Source organism: Hyperolius riggenbachi, chromosome 6, assembly GCF_040937935.1.
Source record: "Hyperolius riggenbachi isolate aHypRig1 chromosome 6, aHypRig1.pri, whole genome shotgun sequence".
Classification (NCBI taxonomy): domain Eukaryota; kingdom Metazoa; phylum Chordata; class Amphibia; order Anura; family Hyperoliidae; genus Hyperolius; species Hyperolius riggenbachi.
This window is the reverse complement of record NC_090651.1, coordinates 70,405,301-70,422,722: the sequence shown is the minus strand read 5'-3', so window position 1 is coordinate 70,422,722 and position 17,422 is coordinate 70,405,301. Positions and strand designations below refer to the sequence as shown.

General features: G+C 44.5%; 1 protein-coding gene across 6 annotated transcripts in view; it reads right to left on the bottom strand.

Moving 5' to 3' along the window:
- ST3GAL3 (ST3 beta-galactoside alpha-2,3-sialyltransferase 3) overlaps nt 1-17,422 on the bottom strand; it is a 516,482-nt gene that overhangs the window by 420,193 nt on the left and 78,867 nt on the right. Inside the window, exon 1 of one of the 6 annotated variants that reach the window (XM_068239481.1) lies at nt 8,090-8,129. The exons of the other annotated variants lie outside the window; for them this stretch is intronic. The gene's annotated coding sequence lies outside the window, so the exon portion shown is untranslated. Of the gene's footprint in view, nt 1-8,089; nt 8,130-17,422 lie in introns of those variants that run through there. 6 annotated transcript variants of the gene reach the window in all.

Here is a 17,422-nt window from a genome sequence, read left to right as displayed (position 1 = left end):
ATGTTACATCTTACGGCAATGCAGCCGCAAGATCTTCCTGCCAGGACAGTAACACTTTATACAGCAATATCATAACTAACACTTTAAAGAGACACTGAAGCGAAAAAAAATGATGATATTATGATTTGTATGTGTAGTACAGCTAAGAAATAAAACATTAAGATCAGATACATCAGTTTAATTGTTTCCAGTACAGGAAGAGTTAAGAAACTCCAGTTGTTATCTCTATGCAAAAAAGCAATTAACTCTCCGACTAAGTCTTAAGGGGCCCATACACTGAGCCGATTTTCTGGCCGACCGATCGATCCAGATCGATCAATCGATTGATCGATTGAAAATCGGTTGGCCAATCGACCGATCGATGGCCGATTTCGATCGATTTCGATGGATTTCTGTCGAACTGGCAGGATGGAAAATTTAGGTCGATCTGATGAGATTGCTTATCATTTTGCATTGGCCTTAATGGAAATCTGATGGCAAAAAAATGCCATCAGATCGAATTTCAATAGATTTCAAACTGAAATCTATTGGAATTCTATCCTGGTAAAAAATGTTCTAAAAACGCATCAGATAGATCATCAGATGCATTTCTTATCTATCTGCTGCCAATCTGACGAGTGTATGGGCACCTTTAGTCCTGGAGAGGGCTGTTATCTGACTTTTATTATCTCAACTGTAATTGAACTGTTTACTTTTTCTCTGCTAGAGGAGAGGTCATTACTTCACAGACTGCTGAACTGCTGACTGAAAGACTCATTTTGAATGCTGAGTGTTGTGTAATCTGCCTATATTATAGAATAATGCAATGTTAGAAAAAACACTATATAACTGAAAATAAAAGTATGAGAATATATTCTTTGCTGCTAATCTTCTAGTAATTATTCATAGTACACAACCAATTCATTATATCATATATTTTTTTTCGCTTCAGTGTCTCTTTAAAGTCAATGTTTTTCAATAGATTAGATACTAGATTCAATATGTAGTTTCTGGAAAGTGTCTGCAACACCTAAACCAAATAACTGTGTGTGCTAGGGCTCAAAACAAGAGCAATTATATGGTAGAAGAAAGCCCTTAAAAAATAGCACCTCCCACAGCAAAATTTGAAAAAGTATAACAAAAAGCTTTATTCAACATTAAGTATAATAATAATCACAATATTGATGATTCAATAAAAAATAAAACCATTTAAAAAACAAGCAAATATTCCAGCATGATCCCTGCTGCATATGAAACAATCACTCTAAATGCAATATATTGTATAATGACATAATGCTGCTGTCAGATATAATACCCCCCAGTAGGCTCAATATTGAGCCCAACAGGAGGAGAACCCAGGATCAGTATGCAACCTAGTGTGATGCAAGACCGATAAACAACACCTGTGCAATGAGAACTAAAAAATAAACACATGAATAAATATCACATATATAAAAAAATAAAGTGCACAATTGCTATCCAGATATACAGTATTGTAACGATTTGTGTCAGCAATCGTCAGAATTCTGATTATTAGGTGATCTGCAGTATCACCTATAATGCAGAAATATACCGGATTATAAGGTGATCTGCAGAATCACCTATAATGCTGGTATATCAGAAACTGATGTGACAACAAATACTTGATGGTGTTTGGTGCAACAGTAATACTGATTAGAGCTGTACCTCACCAGAGGATCTGATGGGTACTATCACCAGAGACAAGGGCCCTCTGGTGAGAGTAGAGTAGTCAGACAGATCGGGTTCGGCAACAGACAGACAGATGCAGTACAAAATCGGAAGGCAGAGTCTGGAAGATATAAACAGGCAGGGTAGGCAACAAGATCAGATGTGCAAAGTTACAGAATCACTGAGCAAGAGAGTAGTCAGAACAAGCCAGAGTCATATACAAATAATAACAGTAAGATAATGCTAAAGATAATCAAACAATTCCTATCTTATGTGAAATCCCCGGTTTCCTCCCGGATCAAAGCACACCGGAACTATCTAAGGGTCTGAGCGCTAACACCAAGTATTCGCAACAGCAGACAAGTTGCGAGTGACATGCCAAGGCTTATGAAGCAGAGGGAGACCCTCCAGGCACGCCCCCAGCGATCAACCAATGGGAAGCGGCGAGCGACCCCTCTGACGTCAGCCGACAAGCCGGTCAGCTGACGCGCCTCCTCCCCGCATAAAGATCCTGTCTACGCGCGCATGCGCGACAGGGCAACCCTATGTGCAACTGACAGTTCCGTCCTCGGCGTGCTAGACGCCTGCGGCCTGGAAACTCTGCTGGTATGAGCGCTGGAAGCAGCTGCGGTGGTAGCGCTATTCACCGCAGCTGCCTTTTCCACATATTTTACAAGTATTAATAGTGATAAGATGCCTGGTAAAAAATTGAGGCAAAGTAGCAGCCCATAGGAAAAAGAGCATAAAGTGGAGTAGTGCAAAAAATAGGAGATACTTAGCCCAGAAATAATGAGGTCAATCTCAGCAGCACAGCAGGGAACAAGCCCTCAGAGGACAAGATCCCACTAGTTCCGCGAGCGTCACCCCACTTTATCAAGGAGAGAGGATAAAGCGAGGTGACGCTCGCAGAACTAGTAAGCTGGGAATTATTCTGTAACGGGCTTTACAGAGTGCGTACTAAAAATACAGAGCTTTACTATGAGGAGCACTGTAACCGAGGCATTATACAGTAATATGAAGCACGACAACAACAAAAATAATTATTAAAAGTATATACTAGATGTTGGCATTTATATGAGGAACATTATAACAGGAAGATTAAATTATGGCGTATGTACTAACAGTAACCATTATTTTACTTCACTGCTTGCTGCCCATGAGCTACTGGGGTGCTCTGTAATACTTAGTCCAAGTCCTCCCTCATAGAGCCATATTAAAAAAAAAATACATTACTAAAAGGGAAATTTACAAAACACTTCTGCTTTCTGTACTGTGGTCAGATCCTTTCAGCCTTTGGTTGTGCAGTTCACTAACCTACCGCCTTATTGAATATGGAGATATTAGGGCCAGTGAAAGTTATTAGGACCAGTGAAAGTTATTAGGACCAGTGAAAGTTATTAGGACCAGTGAGACATGCTAGGATCAGTGAGAGATGCTAGGACCAGTGAGAGATATAAGGACCAGTGAGAGATACTAAGATCAGTGAGAGATAAAAGGACCAGTGAGAGATACTAGAATCAGTGAGGGATACTAGGACCAGTGAGAGATACTAGGACCAGTGAGAGATACTAGGACCAGTGAGAGATACTAGGACCAGTGAGAGATACTAGGACCAGTGAGAGATACTAGGACCAGTGAGAAATACTAGGACCAGTGAGAAATACTAGGACCAGTGAGAGATACTAGGACCAGTGAGAGATACTAGGACCAGTGAGAGATACTAGGACCAGTGAAAGATACTAGGACCAGTGGGAGATGCTAGGTCCAGTGGGAGATGCTAGGTCCAGTGAGAGATGCTAGGACCAGTGAGAGATGCTAGGACCAGTGAGAGATGCTAGGACCAGTGAGAGATACTAGGACCAGTGAGAGATACTAGGACCAGTGAGCAATGCTAGGACCAGTGAGCGATGCTAGGACCAGTGAAAGATGGTAGGACCAGTGAGAGATGCTAGGACCAGTGAGAGATGCTAGGACCAGTGAGAGATGCTAGGACCAGTGAGAGATACTAGGACCAGTGAGAGATTCTAGGACCAGTGAGCAATGCTAGGACCAGTGAGCGATGCTAGGACCAGTGAAAGATGGTAGGACCAGTGAGAGATGCTTGGACCAGTGAGAGATGTTAGGACCAGTGAGCAATGCTAGGACCAGTGAGGGATACTAAGACCAGTGAGCGATGCTAGGACCAGTGAGCGATGCTAGGACCAGTGAGACATGCTAGGACCAGTGAGAGATACTAGGACCAGTGAGAGATACTAGGACCAGTGAGAGATACTAGGACCAGTGAGAGATACTAGGACCAGTGAGAGATACTAGGACCAGTGAGAGATGCTAGGACCAGTGAGAGATGCTAGGACCAGTGAGAGATGCTTGGACCAGTGAGCGATGCTAGGACCAGTGAGCGATGCTAGGACCAGTGAGCGATGCTAGGACCGGTGAAAGATGGTAGGACCAGTGAGAGATGCTTGGACCAGTGAGAGATGCTAGGACTAGTGAGAGATACTAGGACCAGTGAGAGATGCTAGGACCAGTTAGAGATGCTAGGACCAGTGAGCAATGCTACGACCAGTGAGCAATGCTAGGACCAGTGAGGGATACTAAGACCAGTGAGCGATGCTAGGACCAGTGAGACATGCTAGGACCAGTGAGAGATACTAGGACCAGTGAGAGATACTAGGACCAGTGAGAGATACTAGGACCAGTGAGAGATACTAGGACCAGTGAGAGATACTAGGACCAGTGAGAGATACTAGGACCAGTGAGAGATACTAGGACCAGTGAGAGATACTAGGACCAGTAAAAGATACTAGGACCAGTGAGAGATGCTAGGACCAGTGAGAGATGCTAGTACCAGTGAGAGATGCTAGGACCAGTGAGAGATGCTAGGACCAGTGAGAGATACTAGGACCAGTGAGAGATACTAAGACCAGTGAGCGATGCTAGGACCAGTGAGCGATGCTAGGACCAGTGAGAGATGCTAGGACCAGTGAGAGATGCTAGGACCAGTGAGAGATGCTAGGACCAGTGAGAGATGCTAGGACCAGTGAGAGATACTAGGACCAGTGAGAGATACAAGGATCAGTGGGATCAGTGAAAGATGCTAGAACCAGTTAGAGATGCTAGGACCAGTGAGAGATACTAGGACCAGTGAGAGGTGCTAGGACCAGTGAGAGGTGCTAGGACCAGTGAGGGATGCTAGGACAAGTGAGAGATACTAGGACCAGTGAGATATACTAGGACCAGTGAGATATGCTAGGACCAGTGAGAGATGCTAGGACCAGTGAGAGATGCTAGGACCAGCGAGAGATGCTAGGACCAGTGAGAGATGCTAAAACCAGTGAGAGATGCTAGAACCAGTGAGAGATACTAGGACCAGTGAGAGATACTAGGATCAGTGAGCGATGCTAAGACCAGTGAGAGATACTAGGACCAGTGAGAGATATTAGGACCAGACAGAGACACTAGGACCAGTGAGAGATGCTAGGACCAGTGAGATACTAGAACCAGTGAGAGATACTAGGACCAGTGAGAGGTGCTAGGACCAGTGAGAGGTGCTAGGACCAGTGAGAGGTGCTAGGACCAGTGAGAGATGCTAGGACCAGTGAGAGATGCCAGGACCAGTGAGAGATGCCAGGACCAGTGAGAGATGCCAGGACCAGTGAGAGATACTAGGACCAGTGAGAGATACTAGGACCAGTGAGAGATACTAGGACTAGTGAGAGATACTAGGACCAGTGAGAGATGCTAGGACCAGTGAGAGATGCTAGGACCAGTGAGAGATGCTAGGACCAGTGAGAGATGCTAGGACCAGTGAGAGATGCTAGGACCAGTGAGATACTAGAACCAGTGAGAGATGCTAGGACCAGTGAGAGATACTAGGATCAGTGAGAGATGCTAGGACCAGTGAGAGATACTAGGACCAGTGAGAGATACTAGGACCAGTGAGAGATACTAGGACCAGTGAGAGATACTAGGATCAGTGAGCGATGCTAAGACCAGTGAAAGATACTAGGACCAGTGAGAGATATTAGGACCAGACAGAGACACTAGGACCAGTGAGAGATACTAGGACCAGTGAGAGATACTAGGATCAGTGAGCGATGCTAAGACCAGTGAAAGATACTAGGACCAGTGAGAGATATTAGGACCAGACAGAGACACTAGGACCAGTGAGAGATGCTAGGACCAGTGAGATACTAGAACCAGTGAGAGATACTAGGACCAGTGAGAGATATTAGGATCAGTGAGAGATACTAGGACCAGACAGAGATACAGATGAAATGTAAGAATCACTAAACAAACTAGGGTAATATTACAAAGGTGTGGATCCTACCATTAGATCTTAAGTGAAGTGATGACCAACATATATGAAACCACTTTCAGGAAAAGAGGTTCTTATAGCTTTCACACTACCAAAAGGTCTTCTTCTCCTTTTATATTCCACTTTTGGAATTGCTATTGCCTTCAGTTTGGTTTACTTTAGAGGTGGGAGTCAACATAACGCATGGATAGACACTTGTTTACCTAATTGTAGCCTTACAGGTTTATATTCCAAATCTGCATCTCATTTCAGTATCTCAGGTGAAAATGTCTTCAGTAATTTTCTCCTTTTTCTAGACCTAATCCAAGAAACACATTGCGAAGGGGAACTGACACCTAAACTTCCCAACAATAGATTCCAGACTCTTGTCACTAGAAATGCACCTGACTAGAAAACTAAGGGAACAGCAATACTCCCTGGGAGAGGCGTACAAATCATTGATCCACAGAGGCTCTCAGACACCCAAGGCAGATTTGTTCTGCTCAAATTTAAAATTGACAGTAAACAATAGGTTATAGGCTCAGTACACACTACAATTAACCAAATCTCTTTCTAGTTCACGTTTTGTTTTTTTTGAGTTTTTCACAATAAGGTTACAGCAAAGCTAGACTGTTTTAAGGAAGGAAGGATATTTTTAGAAGACCTCAAAGCAAACCTGAAGTGGAAAAAACCTAGCTATATGGTGCTATAACTTTTAAAGTGAGCCCAAGCTGAGAGTGATATGAAAGTTGCCATATTTTTTTCCTTTTGAACGATACCAGTTGCCTGGCTGCCCTGCTGACCTATTTGGTTGCAGTAGTATCTGAATTGCACACCTTAAACAAGCATGCAGCTAATCTTATCAGATCTGACAATAATGTCAGAAACACTTGATCTGCTGCATGCTTGTTCGGGGTCTATGGCTAAAAGAATTAGAGGCAGAGGATCAGCAGGACAGCCAGGCAACTGGTATTGCTTGAAAGGAAATAAGTATGGCAGCCTCCATTTCCCTCTCATTACAGTTTTCCTTTAAAGAGTACCCGAGGTGGATTTTACAGAGATTATAGAACAGAGTCCAGTCCCTCCCCCACCCAGGCTCTGCTGTCCCCCCAAAACTAGGGACAATCTGATTGTCGCTAGCCTCCTTTTTCCCCTTCTAGCCATCAATCACCTGGCCCCCCAAAGCCAGCTTTCTCCCCCGCCTCCCTCACTTCGATCCCCACCTCTGCTAGTTTCCTCTAATCAGCATCTAAAGGTAGCCACACACGATACAATAAAATGATCAGATTTGACAGCAATTTGATAAAAATGATCGGATCTCCCGAAAATATCGAAAGTTTTTTTTTTCATTCGACTGAAAAATCCGATCGGATTTCCCATTTTCTTTGATTTTTATCGATCCAGAATGCCAGATATTTTTCTTTAATCTTTCTAAAGATTGTATGGTGTGTGTTGGATTGTCAATTTATTAATATACACACCCTAGCAATTTTCTCAGAGTTTCCAATCATTTTTATCATAATTGGGGGAAAAATTGAACATAGGTGTGTGGTACATTGGTCATATTTTGAAATGTTACAATCAGTCAGAAAAATTGATTGCAATTCTTAAATTGAACAGCTATTTAAAAAATTGTATGGTGTGTGGCCACCTTTAGCCGTGACCAAGGAAGTACCTCTGGGTCATGGCTGTCTTGGATTTCTTGTGCTGGCGGAGGATGAACAGCTGCGGAGGATGAACGGGGTCACGGAGAGCATGTGCTCCTGGTCTCCTTTTGCTTCCCAGTATCTTTGATTCTTCTGTTACATTTGCCAGGAAGTGGACCAGTCTTCAGCTGCTCACCCACAGCACTGCAGCAGCCACAAACATGCACAGATTTACAACGCATACACAAGATTACAAACCCCACATGCTCAATAAAAATGCTTGGACACACACTGCATGCATGCTTTCAGCCGCGCTTATGGAAAGGCGATCGCAGGGACATCAAAAAGTGCATAAACTTCACTCTCTGATGTTTTCATACATTATTTTTACTACTAAAAAGGTTTGACCGTTAAAAAACAACTCTATGCCACAGCCGCTAGCCCCCCAGCAACGTGCGCACAGAAGCGTCCTGCTCACCTGTCCCCCACCGCTGTCTGCAGTTTATGCACACAGGGAGATGTTGCTTGCTTGGCAGTTGGAAAAAGCTGCTATTTCCCACAGTGCACTGAGGTTCACACACAGCAAACTGTCAGATGTGGAAGCACGGACACAGGAGGACACAGAGACACGGGGGATTTACTATATAGGATTATTATTATAATTTAGTATTTATATAACGCCAACATTTTCCATAGTGCTGTACAGAGTATATATTGTCTTGTCACTTAACTGTCCCTCAGAGGGGCTCACAATCTAGTCCCTACCATAGTCATATGTCTATGTATGTATCCCACGGGGAGAACATACAAACTCCTTGCATATGTTGACCACTACCCCACCGAGCTGCCCATACATGCGCTGTGCTTCACCACTGATTTGCAGGGCTTGGTTGCCTGCATCTTGGGGCGACTGCGCCCATGATCCCATTCATTATAGTGAACGGGATCGCAATCCCCGCCCCCGGGGGAATCACGTCAGCTGTGCTGACGCACGGCCCCTGTGCTGCATTAATGGAAACAAGCCCTAATGAGAGAAAACGTGCACAAGTGGTTCCTTTTACTGGGCAAGCACAGTTTCTGACCTTGCGCATTTTCAGCGAAAATACGCTCATTCATCTCTACAGTTGTGCTGTGGAAGCCTGGCTGATGAGTGGGCCAGTTCTGGAAAAAGAAGGGAGGGTGTCTGGGAATGGAAGTATGCTTAAAGAGACTCTGTATCAAAAAAAGAAAAAAAAAGTTCCCCTGGGGGGTACTCACCTCGGGCGGGGGAAGCCTCAGGGTCCCAATGAGGCTTCCCCCTCCCCTGAAGCTGCAGGCAGTCCAGCGCTGGCTCCCCCGAAGTGTCCCGGAATCCTCTCTCGACAAGCGCTGATAAGTGCTGATTTATTTACCTTTCCTGGCTCCAGCGGGGGCGCTGTTGCGGCTTTCCGAAAAGAGATAGGTGAAAATAGCTGATCTCCGTCGGGTCCGCGCTACTGGGCAGGCGACTTATTTCCGCCACCGTGGGACCGAGGAGGACAGGGGAAGCCTCAATAGGATCTGGAGGCTTCCCCCACCCCAGGTGAGTACCCCCCAGGGGAGGTTTTTCTTAATACAGGTTTTCTTTAAAGAGAACTTGAACTGAAAATAAAAAGTAAAAATAACCATACACAGGTCATACTTACCTCCTGTGTAGTCTTCTCCTTAATCTCTTTCTCCTCTCCTGCGTCCCTTTTGTCCACTGTGATCGATGGAATTTATTATTATTTTTATTATTATTATTTTTTATTTATATAGCGCCAACATCTTCCGTAGTGCTGTACATAGTACAAACAAATAATGGGGAACAAATATACATAAGAAATACAAGACACTGTACAGTCATGACATTGAATAGAATAAATACAGATACATACATAGTTGATATGTAGTTGGTACATATGCATATGTTAAAATTACAGCAGTATGAGAAACACTAGGAGGAGGTCCCTGCCCTTGCGAGCTTACAATCTAGAGGGTAGTGGGGAGGAAACAAAGGGGAAGGAAACACCAGGATTAGTGGGTGAGCCAGTGTGCCTTCAGTGCGGCCTATAGCAAATTATAGGCTTTTCTGAACAGGTGTGTTTTCAGAGTACGTTTGAAGGTTTCCAGACTCGTGGCATGACGAACCGGCTGAGGGAGAGAGTTCCAAAGGAGAGGGACCGCCCGTGAGAAGTCTTGGATGCGAGAGTGAGAGGAGGTGACTAGGCTGGAGGACAAAAGGGTCTCCTGTGAGGAACGGAGGGTCCGAGCGGGGAGATGGAATTCTCCGTCCTCCATTTTGAAGATGGCCATTACCCCATAACAGCTTCCTGGTAAGCACACTGTTAACCACTTCCCGACCGCCCACTACACAGGGGCGGCGGGGAAGTGGAGCCCTGCAGGACGGCCTCACCCACAGAGGCGGCGGTCCATTTAAGGGCATGGGCGGAGCGATCGCGTCATCCGTGACGCGATCCTCCGCCGGCGCCTGTCACCGCTCGCTCGCCGCAACATCCCGCCGGCTATACGGAAGCGCCGGCGGGATGTTAACCCCGCGATCGCCGCATACAAAGTGTATAATACACTTTGTAATGTTTACAAAGTGTATTATACAGGCTGCCTCCTGCCCTGGTGGTCCCAGTGTCCGAGGGACCACCAGGGCAGGCTGCAGCCACCCTAGTCTGCACCCAAGCACACTGATTTCTCCCTCCCCTGCCCCAGATCGCCCACAGCACCCATCAGACCCCCCCCTGCCCACCCCCCAGACCCCTGTTTGCACCCAATCACCCCCCTAATCACCCATCAATCACTCCCTGTCACTATCTGTCAACGCTATTTTTTTTTATCCCCCCCCCCCTGCTCCCTGCCCCCTCCTGATCACCCCCCACCCCTCAGATTCTCCCCAGACCCCCCCCCCCCCAGACCACCCCCCCCTGTTTACTGTATGCATCTATCCCCCTGATCACCTGTCAATCACCTGTCAATCACCCGTCAATCACCCGTCAATCACCGGTCAATCACCCGTCAATCACCCCCTGTCACTGCCACCCATCAATCAGCCCCTAACCTGCCCCTTGCGGGCAATCTGATCACCCCCCCACACCAATAGATCGCCCACAGATCCGACATCAGATCACCTCCCAAATCCATTGTTTACATCTATTCTCTCCTCTAAACACCCACTAATTACCCATCAATCACCCATCAATCACCCCCTATCACCACCTGTCACTGTTACCTATCAGATCAGACCCTAATCTGCCCCTTGCGGGCACCCAATCACCTGCCTACACGCTCAGATTGCCCTCAGACCCCCCCTTATCAATTCGCCAGTGCATTAATTACATCTGTTCTTCCCTGTAATAACCCACTGATCACCTGTCAATCACCTGCCAATCACCTATCACCCATCAATCACCCCCTGTCACTGCCACCCATCAATCAGCCCCTAACCTGCCCCTTGCGGGCAATCTGATCACCCACCCACACCATTAGATCGCCCGCAAACCCGCCGTCAGATTACCTCCCAAATGTATCGTTTACATCTGTTATCTTCTCTAAACACCCACTAATTACCCATCAATCACCCCCTATCACCACCTGTCACTTTTACCTATCAGATCAGACCCTAATCTGCCCCTTGCGGGCACCCAATCACCCGCCCACACGCTCAGATTGCCCTCTGACCCCCCCCCCCCTTATCAATTCGCCAGTGCATTAATTACATCTGTCCTTCCCTGTAATAACCCACTGATCACCTGTCAATCACCTGCCAATCACCTATCACCCATCAATCACCCCCTGTCACTGCCACCCAACAATCAGCCCCTAACCTGCCCCTTGCGGGCAAACTGATCACCCACCCACACCAATAGATCGCCCGCAGATCCGACATCAGATCACCACCCAAGCGCAGTGTTTCCATCTATTCTCTCCTCTAAACACCCACTAATTACCCATCAATCACCCCCTATCACCACCTGTCACTGTTACCCATCAGATCAGACCCTAATCTGCCCCTTGCGGGCACCCAATCGCCCGCCTACAATCTCAGATTGCCCTCAGACCCCCCCTTATCAATTCGCCAGTGCAATATTTACATCTGTTCTCCCCTGTAATAACCCACTGATTACCTGTCAATCACCTATCAATCACCCATCAATCACCCCCTGTCACTGACACCCATCAATCACCCGCTGTCACTGACACCCATCAATCAGCCCCTAACCTGCCCCTTGTGGGCAAACTGATCACCCACCCACACCAATAGATCGCCCGCAGATCCGACAACAGATCACCACCCAAGCGCAGTGTTTCCATCTATTCTCTACCCTAAACACCCACTAATTACCCATCAATCACCCCCTGTCACTGCTACCTATCAGATTAGACCCCTATCTGCCCCTAGGGCACTCAATCACCCGCCCACACCCTCAGAATGCCCTCAGACCCCAGCCCTGATCACCTCGCCAGTGCATTGCTTGCATCTATTCTCCCCTCTAATCACACCTTGAGACACCCATCAATCACCTCCTGTCACCCCCTAGCACACCTACCCATCAGATCAGGCCCCAATTTGCCCCGTGTGGGCTCCTGATCACTCGGCCAAACCCTCAGACCCCCTTCCGATCACCTCCCCAGTGCATTGATTGCATCTATTTTCCCCTCTAACCACCCCCTGAGACACCCATCAAGCACCTCCTGTCACCCCCCTAGCACTCCTATCCATCAGATCAGGCCCAATACAACCCGTCATCTAAAAGGCCACCCTGCTTATGACCGGTTCCACAAAATTCACCCCCTCATAGACCACCTGTCATCAAAATTTGCAGATGCTTATACCCCTGAACAGTCATTTTGAGACATTTGGTTTCCAGACTACTCACGGTTTTGGGCCTGTAAAATGCCAGGGCGGTATAGGAACCCCACAAGTGACCCCATTTTAGAAAAAAAAGACACCCCAAGGTATTATGTTAGGTGTATGATGAGTTCATAGAAGATTTTATTTTTTGTCAAAAGTTAGCGGAAAATAATTTTTATTGGTTTTTTTTCACAAAGTGTCATTTTTCACTAACTTGTGACAAAAAATAAAATCTTCTATGAACTTGCCATACACCTAACGGAATACCTTGGGGTGTCTTCTTTCTAAAATGGGGTCACTTGTGGGGTTCCTATACTGCCCTGGCATTTTAGGGGCCCTAAACCGCGAGGAGTAGTCTAGAAAACAAATGCTTCAAAATGACCTGTGAATAGGACGTTGGGCCCCTTAGCGCACCTAGGCTGCAAAAAAGTGTCACACATGTGGTACCGCCGTACTCAGGAAAAGTAGTATAATGTGTTTTGGGGTGTATTTTTACACATACCCATGCTGGGTGGGAGAAATTTCTATGTAAATGGACAATTGTGTGTAAAAAAATCAAACAATTGTCATTTACAGAGATATTTCTCCCACTTAGCATGGGTATGTGTAAAAATACACCCCAAAACGCATTATACTACTTCTCCTGAGTACAGCGGTACCACATGTGTGGCACTTTTTTACACCCTAAGTACGCTAAGGGGCCCAAAGTCCAATGAGTACCTTTAGGATTTCACAGGTCATTTTGCGACATTTGGTTTCAAGACTACTCCTCACGGTTTAGGGCCCCTAAAATGCCAGGGCAGTATAGGAACCCCACAAATGACCCCATTCTAGAAAGAAGACACCCAAAGGTATTCCGTACGGAGTATGGTGAGTTCATAGAAGATTTTATTTTTTGTCACAAGTTAGCGGAAAATGACACTTTGTGAAAAAAAACTATTAAAATCAATTTCCGCTAACTTGTGACAAAAAAATAAAAACTTCTATGAACTCACCATACTCCTAACGGAATACCTTGGGGTGTCTTCTTTCTAAAATGGGGTCATTAGTGGGGTTCCTATACTGCCCTGGCATTTTAGGGGCCCTAAACCGTGAGGAGTAGTCTTGAAACAAAAATGACCTGTGAAATCCTAAAGGTACTCATTGGACTTTATGCCCCTTAGTGCAGTTAGGGTGCAAAAAAGTGCCACACATGTGGTATCGCCGTACTCGGGAGAAGTAGTACAATGTGTTTTGAGGTGTATTTTTACACATACCCATGCTGGGTGGGAGAAATACCTCTGTAAATGACAATCTTTTGATTTTTTTACACACAATTGTCCATTTACAGAGGTATTTCTCCCACCCAGCATGGGTATGTGTAAAAATACACCTCAAAACACATTGTACTGCTTCTCCCGAGTATGGCGATACCACATGTGTGGCACTTTTTTGCACCCTAACTGCGCTAAAGGGCCCAAAGTCCAATGAGTACCTTTAGGATTTCACAGGTCATTTTGAGAAATTTCGTTTCAAGACTACTCCTCACGGTTTAGGGCCCCTAAAATGCCAGGGCAGTATAGGAACCCCACAAATGACCCCATTTTAGAAAGAAGACACCCCAAGGTATTCCGTTAGGAGTATGGTGAGTTCATAGAAGTTTTTATTTTTTGTCAAAAGTTAGCGGAAATTGATTTTAATTGTGTTTTTTCACAAAGTGTCATTTTCCGCTAACTTGTGACAAAAAATAAAATCTTCTATGAACTCGCCATACTACTAACGGAATACCTTGGGGTGTCTTCTTTCTAAAATGGGGTCATTTGTGGGGTTCCTATACTGCCCTGGCATTTTAGGGGCCCTAAACCGTGAGGAGTAGTCTTGAAACGAAATTTCTCAAAATGACCTGTGAAATCTTAAAGGTACTCATTGGACTTTGGGCCCTTTAGCGCAGTTAGGGTGCAAAAAAGTGCCACACATGTGGTATCGCCGTACTCAGGAGAAGTAGTATAATGTGTTTTGTGGTGTATTTTTACACATACCCATGCTGAGTGGGAGAAATATCTCTGTAAATGGACAATTGTGTGTAAAAAAAATTAACAAATTGTCATTTACAGAGATATTTCTCCCACCCAGCATGGGTATGTGTAAAAATACACCCCAAAACACATTATACTACTTCTCCTGAGTATGGCAATACCACATGTGTGGCACTTTTTTGCAGCCTAACTGCGCTAAGGGGTCCAAAGTCCAATGAGCACCTTTAGGCTTTACAGGGGTGCTTACAATTTAGCACCCCCCAAAATGTCAGGACAGTAAACACACCCCACAAATGATCCCATTTTGGAAAGTAGACCCTTCAAGGTATTCAGAGAGGGGCATGGTGAGTCCGTGGCAGATTTCATTTTTTTTTGTCGCAAGTTAGAAGAAATGGAAACTTTTTTTTTTTTTTTTTTTCTCACAAAGTGTCATTTTCCGCTTACTTGTGACAAAAAATAATATCTTCTATGAACTCACTATGCCTCTCAGTGAATACTTTGGGATGTCTTCTTTCCAAAATGGGGTCATTTGGGGGGTATTTATACTATCCTGGAATTCTAGCCCCTCATGAAACATGACAGGGGGTCAGAAAAGTCAGAGATGCTTGAAAATGGGAAAATTCACTTTTTGCACCATAGTTTGTAAACGCTATAACTTTTACCCAAACCAATAAATATACACTGAATGGGGTTTTTTTTATCAAAAACATGTTTGTCCACATTTTTCGCGCTGCATGTATACAGAAATTTTACTTTATTTGAAAAATGTCAGCACAGAAAGTTAAAAAAAATCATTTTTTTGCCAAAATTCATGTCTTTTTTGATGAATATAATAAAAAGTAAAAATCGCAGGAGCAATCAAATAGCCCCACAAGAAAGCTGTATTAGTGACAAGAAAAGGAGCCAAAATTCATTTAGGTGGTAGGTTGTATGAGCGAGCAATAAACCGTGAAAGCTGCAGTGGTCTGAATGGAAAAAAAGTGGCCGGTCCTTAAGGGGTAGAAAGCCCTAGGTCCTCAAGTGGTTAAACTGTAATATATCACACACTTGAGCCATAGGACCTGTTTCCACTACACGCAGTTTGGATGCAGAAAAACTGACTCCAATGAATGCCTATGGGCCTGTTTCCACTAAACGTAATTTTTCTGACGCAGATTTTCCCATAGGCATTCATTGGAGTCAGTTTTTCTGCATCCATTCTGCATCCAATCTGCGTGTAGTGGAAACAGGCCCATGAACATTACTTTGCACATTCAGTTGTAACTGACAGCTGCTGATATATAACTGACAGCAACTGGTATGTTTCAGTTCTGACAAAATATTGTCAGAACTGGAAGGAATCACAGTAAGAGGAAAATGGTGAGCTTCTGAGAGGAACTAACGGTGAGGTTAGCATGTAATATTCATTTGCAGCTACGGCGTGTTTTTATTTTAAATAATTGTACTCGCTTCCGGTTCCTTTTAAGTAAACCAGTAGAGCAGGAAAGTAAGGAAGCCTAAAAGGGACAGCACCGTGTAGTGAAGCTTCACAGCCTTTTTCCATTTAGATACACTTTAAAGTATCCCATAAGACTGACACCATCCAGGATAAATCTCCTCCGATAATCCAAGCTTAAGCACTTGAAAAACACTCTCCACTACAGACAGTTAGTAGGTGTCTGGCGATTACAGTGTCTTACTGTTGAAGACTACACATACTACTACAACGCCCACAATGTATATACCAAAATAAACTATGTTCTAATGTCTCACAATCTGCTGTCTGAACACACAGAATCTGACAAGAATAATTCCCTACTCAATTCCACAGCAATACGGATAGGAACTTTCACCATACTCACGGCACTTGAGTCTATCCCTACCTCAAGATAGAAAGGTGGTAGAGAAAGCAACTAAGACAAATGTGGTCAGGGTCACAGTGTTACATTGCATAACGCATGGTTAGGAGTGTGAATTGCAATGGAGACTGGACACAGACTTTAACACAAAGCTTGCATGCAGCAAATTAGAAAAATGTGATCAGTTACAATGCTGTACAGTGAACAGCCCCATAGAATTGTATGGGCAGTGAGTTGACATGCAGAATTATTCTGCGATGCATCTGAGCAATGCAGATTACTGAATATTGTGAACAGGACCTGAGCCTTATTTGGACACGAACAAAGAGGAAGTTTCCACACAAGTGTATGAGTAGACCACAAATGCGTGGTAACAGGATTATTCATGAAATAATGAACATGAATTTCATACATCATACTATCTATACCTCAATAGTTAAATATCATGCGGATTGGGAAGAATGGTCAAGATCAAAAACATTTACTGATACATACAGCATCTACGTTTGTTGGCAAGCAATTGTTGAATATTTAAGTGTCATCTTGTACTCGATCTGGAAAGAGGGCAATGCGCTCACTTTTTCATGTATAACTATTTATCAGCCCTTTTTTATTATTGCTGTTTTTGGGTTTAATGCTCAGTCTTTTTGGAACATTGGAACACTGTATCCTGTAATGCTGTAAATGGTTGAGTGACTTTTTTATTTGCATACCTATGATGTGATATAAACGCGGTTACTTATTTTTGGCTGCAATAAAGATTGCGTAAAAGAAATGAGGGTCATGAATTAAAGCAGGAAGAGGAACCCAAATGCCACAACTGCAGGACATACAAAAAGTAAACATAAGGCACAAAAAGCACACTACGCTAAAAAAGAAACAAAAAATTACTACAGCACAGATCAGGGGTAGGGAACCTATGGCTCGGGAGCCAGTTGTGTCTCTTTTGATGGTTCACATATAAATCAGTAGGGGTTGATTCCCTAAGCTAAAATTATCAAGCAGCGCAGCATAGTGTGACAGCACAAATACAATTTTTAAAATAGGCACGCTACTGCTGTAGCATACACTACTACTCTTACTCACGCTACCCCCAA